This window comes from Narcine bancroftii, chromosome 1 (assembly GCF_036971445.1).
Source record: "Narcine bancroftii isolate sNarBan1 chromosome 1, sNarBan1.hap1, whole genome shotgun sequence".
Classification (NCBI taxonomy): Eukaryota; Metazoa; Chordata; class Chondrichthyes; order Torpediniformes; family Narcinidae; genus Narcine; species Narcine bancroftii.
Window position 1 is genome coordinate 376,527,809 of NC_091469.1, and position 8,150 is coordinate 376,535,958.

The window sequence follows — 8,150 nt, forward strand, 5'->3', positions numbered from 1 at the left end:
ATTGCTTTAAAATCAATACAAAAAAGCTATTAAAGGTTGGTCTGAATCAGACAAACATCCAAATGAGACTTCTATGATGTAACAGATCAAAAGAAGAAAGGGTTTTGTTAAATGGGGACACAGAGTGGCCGTACAAAGGAAGCTGAGAAAACAATTTTAGATAAGCCTTGCATGGCACATGTTGGTATTGTGAGCACAAGCTGTATTTATTGATTAAGATTAGATAATGCCTTCAAGGAGACAGAGGGCAAGTGTAGCACAAAATACAAAAATAAGAAAATCTGCAGATGCTGGAGTCTAGGGCAATGCACAAATGTGCTGGAGAAACTCAGCAGCTCATGCAGCATCCTTAGGAAGTAAAGGCTTATCAATGTTTCGGGGCTGAGCCCTTTGACAAGTTATGAACAAATGGGTGTGACAAGTGTGTCAGGTTTGTGGAGCAAAGCAAGCAAAGACACTTGTATAGAGTTGGAAATAGACAATTAGATCTTTCAAGTCAAGTCAAGTTTATTGACATCTGATTGCACAAAAACAACCCAATAAAACAGGGTTCTCCGGTCCTTGGTGCAAAACAGACGTACAGTACATATGCAGGACAAGTATTTTATCTATACAAATAAATAAATGTTGTTTTGTACATATGAGAGTCTTGGATGGTTAGCATTCTCACTGACCGTGGGAAGAAGCTGTTCCTCAACCTGGTGGTGCTGGTTCTGATACTCCTGTACCTCTTCCCTGACAGGAGCAGCTGAAAATGCTGTGTGGAGGGTGGAAGGGGTCCTCAATGATTTTGTATGCCATCTTCAGACAACAATCCCAGTTGATCATGTCGAGGGTGGGAGGGAGACACCAGTGATCCTCTATGCTACTCTTATGGTCCTGCGGATTGACCTCCGATCCACTTCTCTGCAGCAACCGTACCACATTGTGATGCAGCCGGCCAGGACACTATTGATAGAGCCCCTATAGAAGTTGACATAATGGTGGCCAGTAGCCTTACCCGCTTCAGTCTTCTCAGGAAGTACCGTTGCTGTTGTGCCTTCCTGACAAGTGAAGAAATATTGAGTGCCCACAATAGGTCACCAGTTAAGTTTTCAAACAGTGCACTGTGATGATGGGGGTAAAGAATGATAACTCATGATGGATAGAGGTGGAACACCATGGTCCAAAACAACACCAGGTATCAGATACAATTTATTGTCATGTAATAAAACAGAAATGCAATGTTGCACAAAATCGTCTTCAGTCTGCCACACTAAGATTTGCCATTAGTATTAGCATTGTCCAATACCCCTCACAGTCAGAGAAAGAAAAGCAAAAGAGAGTCCCCCAGAGTCAACGAAAATCCATGGATTAGCGTCCAGGGCTCCAGCAGCCCTGTTTCAATTAATAATATAATCAGGTGTATCTGCTTGCATTTTAAAGCCATTTAAATTAAATGGCATTCACACACATTTACTTCAACTGTCATCCAGCAACAAACGGTACGGCTGCAAGGTCATCACCAACTGTTGAAGGAGCACCAAAAATTGCAAGACTTGCAAGGGTGCTTAAGATGAACAGAGATGTCAATAAGCAAACCTTCTGTCAAACAACAGAACATTGCCACTTTCCACCAGCACATTATCCACCTGCTGAGTTAAGGACACACACTATATGCAATATAGTTAAGATGCCACAATTTCATGTTCTTTTTTGTCTCTCCCACTGCCATGCATTTCTCAGGGTTGAAGTAAAGCCTAATGCTGGTAAACCCTCTCAGAGCAAACTGCAGGTATGTCAGCCCTCATGGAATGAATTTTGGAGAGGCCATCCTCACTACTCCTTCGTTATACAATGTATTACAGGTAGCCCTCCATTTTTGCAAAATAAATTCCTGACGTACCTACCATCACAAAATAAAATGCATCTCCCTCTCCTGCTCTGTAACCACAGAATAGTTTGCCCCACCCACTATAGAGTCCTCAAAATGAATAAGAATAACTGGAACTGGGGAGACTGCAGCCAGTATAATCCCCAATTGGAAAGTGAAGCAATTTGCCAATGCAACCTCCAAACATTTATTCAACCTTAAACTTCCTATATTAATTTAAGCAAATAATTATTCTTTACTTTAGAAAACACAATAAATAAAAGGGAGGTCAACTCCATCTGAATCCTGCTTGCCTATTCAGACGACAACAGGAATGTGAAAGCCACCTTTCTTCAAATTAAGTCATAATAGTTCATTTAAACTGAATCCCCCACAGCTGTCTCACGGAACAAACAGTGAAGAGAGCCACCCCTCAGCACTGTCCTTATGGCAGTCAACACCTGGCCGAGGTTAGTTGCTTATCCAAATACTTTATTGAAAGGTCGCTGAAAGCTGTCAACAAGGGCATTTGAAAAGAGAATGGCTGCAGTGTCGAGAGCGGTTATTTATTTTTTTAACACTGACTCCCTGTAGTTTTCCTACTGTAAAATATCAGCAAGGTAGGAAGTAGAATATTGAAAACAAACTCTCTCGCTTTATTAATAATTGTTGACATCAAGCTCAAAATCCTTTCCATGTCAGAAGTGTGTTAAGCTGCTTCACATACATTTTTCTGTGTGGCCTTTTATTTGCAGAACCATTGCTGCTTGGCCCATTTTCTGGTGAGCAGAGGAAAGCTGAGTTATATCCCACTCATACTGTTGACTAAAGCAACAGCAACTTCTTCAAGATGGCCGTGTGAGTGCAAAGCAGCGACACACTGTTGTGTAGTAACAATTACATCTCCTGACCAATGGCTGTGAGGATCACCAATGCAGCCATTATATTCTGAGTCATCATTAGTAGCTGAACTGCTAAAGCCAGGCCAAGACCAGGAAACAGCTGGAAGTAGCAGCTCATGATCCCCTTCGTTGGCACTGTGCTTCTAGTGAAATATGAATGACCGTAGATACAATGAGATGGCACTAATCCCATGGAAATAGAATTTATCACTTCATTGCTAACTAGACAGCGGAGAGTCAATAACCTGTTTCATATCTCTCTTTAGACTTCAATAATTTATTTTCCATTTCACTGTGACACCAGCCCCGAGACCTGAACTGATGAATACTAGACTAAATTAAACCCACATTTCAAATTTTGTTCATAGAGAACCTGCAGGTCAAGAACTTGACTGAGAAGGCAAAACTTCAGACTACGCCATGTTGCTTTGAGTGACAGACTGAGTGACAGGTGACTGCTGGGACACAGGAGAAGAAGCAGCATTCACATCACATCCCCCACAAAGGACAGCCCATTCATACTCAATGGAACTTCTCCACAAGCCCCAGCACTCCCGGTTGGAGGAAAGAATGTTGGCATGTTGTGAGACTGCTAAAGCTCCTTTGAGCACCAGCATTCAGAGTCAAGATGATTGAAGTCTGGCCACATGTGGCAACATGATGAGGTTGTGTGGCAGAACCTGGGGCTTCCATTACAGCACCCAGACATGAGGTGCACCACTGAAATCACCAGGTTGCAGTCATGGCATCAACCAGCGCCACGACAGCAACCTGGCCCATCCTGTTGATGCTCAGGTTTACAGGAAACATGTTCGATTCTGTGTATAAGACCTCCTCACCTTTGCTTGCACCACAGAACAAGATATCAGAAAGCTGATATCTTTTGTCCACTGATCCCTTCCCACCAATTGCCCCCCTGGTACCTACCCAAGTGACCACAGAAAATCCTGTATTTCCACCACGCCTCCTCCTTCACTGCCATTCAGAGCCCTAAACAGTCCTTCCAAGTGAAGCAGCACTTCGCTTGTGGGTCTGCAGGGAACATTGACTGCATCAGTGCTCCTGTTGCGGTCTCCTCTACATTGAAGACATTGGGAGATCACTTTGTTGGAGCACCTTTGCTCTATCCACAGCAATAGTGGGGACATCCCAGTGGCAACCCATTTCAATTCCCCTCCCCATTTATGCCAACATATCGATCCATGATCTCATGCACTGTCCAACTGAACCCACCTGCATATTGGAGGAACAACAGCTCATATTCCATCTGGGCACTCTCCAACCAGAGGGCATTTACATAAACCTCTGGTTTCTGTTAGCCCACCTCTCCATCTCTCTCATTCACTATCCATATATCTCATTTCCAGCTCCCCACCCCCCTGTCTCCATCTCTCTTTCTCCCTATTCCTCTTTCTCCTTTCTTCTAGCTCTGCATTTACAGAACTACACCCTTCCCCCTGTTAATTATCAGCTTTTCTCTCCTGCCCTCTTATCCACGTCCATCTGGGGCTTCTTGGCTGTTGGACTGTGCTCCTACCACCCCCCCTCCCACCCCCACCAGCCCTTTTCCTTTCCTTCATTCACCTTTTTATTCAGGCCTGAATTTTGCACATGATGAAAGGCTCAGGCCTGAAATGTTTGTTATATATCTTCCATGGACTCTGTGAGACCTGCTGAGTTTCTCCACTAATTTTATGTACTTACTACAATCAGAGTGTCTGCAGACTTTCTTGTTTCACCCCACATCAGAAAGCTGACAGTGTTTTGATGGCCCAGGTAGGTGATTATTATTGAGGACCCTTTCCATGCAGCACACAGTATCTTCGACCCACTGCCATTAGGAAGGAGGTACAGGAGCATCAAAATCAGGACTGCCAGGGTGGGTAATAACTTGTGAGAGCGATGAATAGAATCCTGTAACTGAGAACATTATTCCAAAACATTTATTTTCTATTTATTTTAAATTATATATTTTTTTATGTGGAGATACAGCACGGTTACAGGCCCATCTGGCCCACAAGCTCATGCCACCCAAATACACACATGTGAATAATTAACCTACTAACACAGTCAGTCTTTGGAATGTAGGAGGAAACTGCAGCAACTGGAGGAAACTCACGCAGACATGGGGAGAATGTACAAACTCCTTACAGACTGCACAGGATCTGAACCCAGGTTGCTGGTGCTGTGACAGTGTTGCTCTAACCACTTCGCTAACCGTGCTGTCCCCTACAGTTGAACTTGATTGAGATCAGATGCTACACGGCAGGTCTATACACTGAAGTGTGGGGAGGAATGGCAAATGTATTGTTTCCTCCACAACATGGAGGGATGGTGGGAGTGACATGACAAAGAAGTGTACCGATGGAGGAGGACAGATGGCTACAATATTCCTCTTGGATGGGGACATTGAATGGTTAAAGGGTATGAGAAATGGGGCATCCTTCTCCAGATTACCTGCCTACAGAACCAGCTGGGATCCCAGGGAAACTCTCGTAACTCGAAGATTCATCCAGAAACATTTTACAAATGAAGCTCTCCAGCATGTTCCCACCAGCAACACCAACTTGGCTTCATTTTTAATTGGAGGAACACTTCCCTGATCATCCTATTCCAGGACCTACACTTAGTTTGATTGACTGAGCTTATCCTTTCTGCAGAAACTGTTCGGGAGTTCCAACAAAGTGACGAGGAAGCGCCTGAAAGAGAACCTTGGTCAGGGGATGGTTTAAGAGGAGCAAGAATTAAGCAGTAATATCAGAGAACTGTCACCAAGGCAAAGGTGTTTACTTAAGGGAGGCTGACTCAAGCTCAACTATGAGCTTCCAAGAAGCTCAGCTTAGCAGCTGTAAAGTAAATGGAGCTTTAGCGAGCTTTAGCCAGCATTGTTTGGGTCTACACAGGTTTCCTCCAGGCGACAGACATTACAATAACAGGCGAAGGTTATTGTTCAATAATGAGGGCCTCACAGCCAAAAGGAAAAGCTGCCCGCAATAAAGAAACAATGAGATGTTTCATTAGCTGCCAGTAAGACTCAACCGAGATGTGTTAAGTGAAGCCAGCAATCCAGAACCATACTTGTAAGCCTGATTTCAAAGAAAAATCTTACAGAGCCGCTGGGCTTAATGCACAAAAGTTAGGAACAAGTTTATTAGAGTTGTTTGAATCTTGTCAGAGTTGTCATGAAATGTCTTGAATTAAATTTAATTTGCAAAATTCATAGCAACCCAATTCAATAGAAGCAGAGAAGCATAGAACACTGCAGCACAGAAACAGGCACTTTGACCCATCTCTTCTGTTCCAAACTATATTCTGCCTCGTCCCATTGACCTGTACCCAGACCATAGCTCTTCATATCCCACTGATTCATGTACCTGTCCAAATTATTCTTAACTGCCAAATTCATCACTTCAGCTGGAAGCTTGATCCACACTTACCCCTGCGTGAAGAAAGTCCCCCTCTTGTTTCCTTTAAACATCTCACTTTTCACCCTTAACCCATGTCCTCGAGTTCTTGTTTCACCTCACCTCAGTGGACAAAGCCTGGGTGCATTTACTCGTATATACTCTCATAATTTTGTTTACCTCTATCAAATCTCCCCTCATTCTCTGATGGATCCAGGCACTTCTAGTGGGATATATTCCAGCAGGGCTCATCATATCAACCAGAAGGAAATGTTTAATTTGGAGGTTGTATGGTGAAGGGTTCTGGTCCTAAATGTTGACCAATCTTTCTCCCCCCCCCCCGCCCCCCACTTATGCTGCTCGACCATCTGTGTTGCTCCATTTAGAAAGGCTGAACTCAAAAAACAACTGTACGAGTTTGAAGATGAGAGCATTTGTGAAGCATTCGGGATGTAAAGATTTAATCCAACTTTATGATGAGATGTGCAGTGCACTCCTTCGAGTTCAAGTTTACTTATTGGTCACTGTGGCAAACCACAGTAATGCTGGGCACGCCTCCCAAGATCGAACCTACCCACCACACCTTGCGCGTTCCTCATTCGTTCAATGAGGCTGGCTGCTGCTCCAGTCTATAGACAATAAAAGCCTATCGGTGTCACAACCTCAGTCTTTTGTGGTAATTGATGGTGCATCAAATTACTAAATACCAAGTACTGTGAGATGGGCTCTTCTGTGAGCAGACTAACGGGTTATCTCTAACATTCATACAGCTATGTAGCAGCCACAATTTATAGAGTATGGGATTACAATTAGTACCAACCAATGGCAGCGTAATGACATTTATTATGCAGCTCATTCAGGAGTCTGATGGATATGGGGAAGAAACTGTCTTTATGTCTGCTGGTGCATGCTTTCACATTCTTGGGTCTTCTTGGAAGGAGAGGAAGAGGGTGTGTCTAGGATGTGATGGGTCCAGCAGTATATGGGCTAGCATTTCCATATTTCCATGTAGAGGGAGATGTAGATGGAGTCCATGGAAGGGAGTGAAGTTTGCGTGATGTTCTGAGCTCCATTCACCATCTTCTTTCAATCTTGAGCAGGGTGGTTCCCTGACCACACTGTGATGCATCCCCCAAGCATGTTAATGATGATGCACCTGTGTCTCCTGGAAGTGCCCAGATATGCATACCTCCTTGCTGCAACTGACCCCAACATGCTCTCAATGCACTTTCTTCTCAAGCAGTTAGAGAACAAAGAGACTCATTACCCAACTCCATCATTCAGCCTGGCTCCCACACAACTTTTCTTCTTATGTCGATTCTTCCGACAACTGCCCAAAATAAATTACCCCTTGATTGTTCTCCAATTATGTAATGGGAATGCTTTAACTCCTGGAGATTCCATAGCAAGGTTGGAGGTTTGGCCACAGTCCTTTCATTTTATTTTCCCTTTCAAATGTCTATTCAGGGCTCCCACACTCATCACTGTATTTGATGGGTACACCTTGCCCGTGCAGTCCTTCCGGTTTAAATGAAATTGTCCTTAACCTTCCCTTCCCTTTGTTATATTAATATCAGATTTTGCCACTGATTTTCTGTGATTGAGGGTCGGTATTGGACTTCCTTTGCTCCATTTAAATGTGATCGTTACTCTCAACTTTCTTCATGACTAAATCTATCAAGTTGCCTCTGTGAATATCTCCAGCACCATCTCAAACCTCTTTCCTATTATAAGGTGTCCAAAACCAGTCTAAGTAGTCTAACTCTCCAACTGGATGGCATGAACCGCCTTCTCCGGTTTCTGCTGGACAACTCCCGATTCTCCTTCTCTTTCTCTTCCCTCTGTCTTCTTTTCTCCAGCTCTCCAGACCCCCCTCCTCCCCCCACCCTGCCTACATTCTCAGGCTGAAACATTGGTTATCCATCTTTATCTTTACTACATAATGTATGCTGTGTGACTGTTGAGTTTCTCCAGCATTGTGTTTTTACTTAG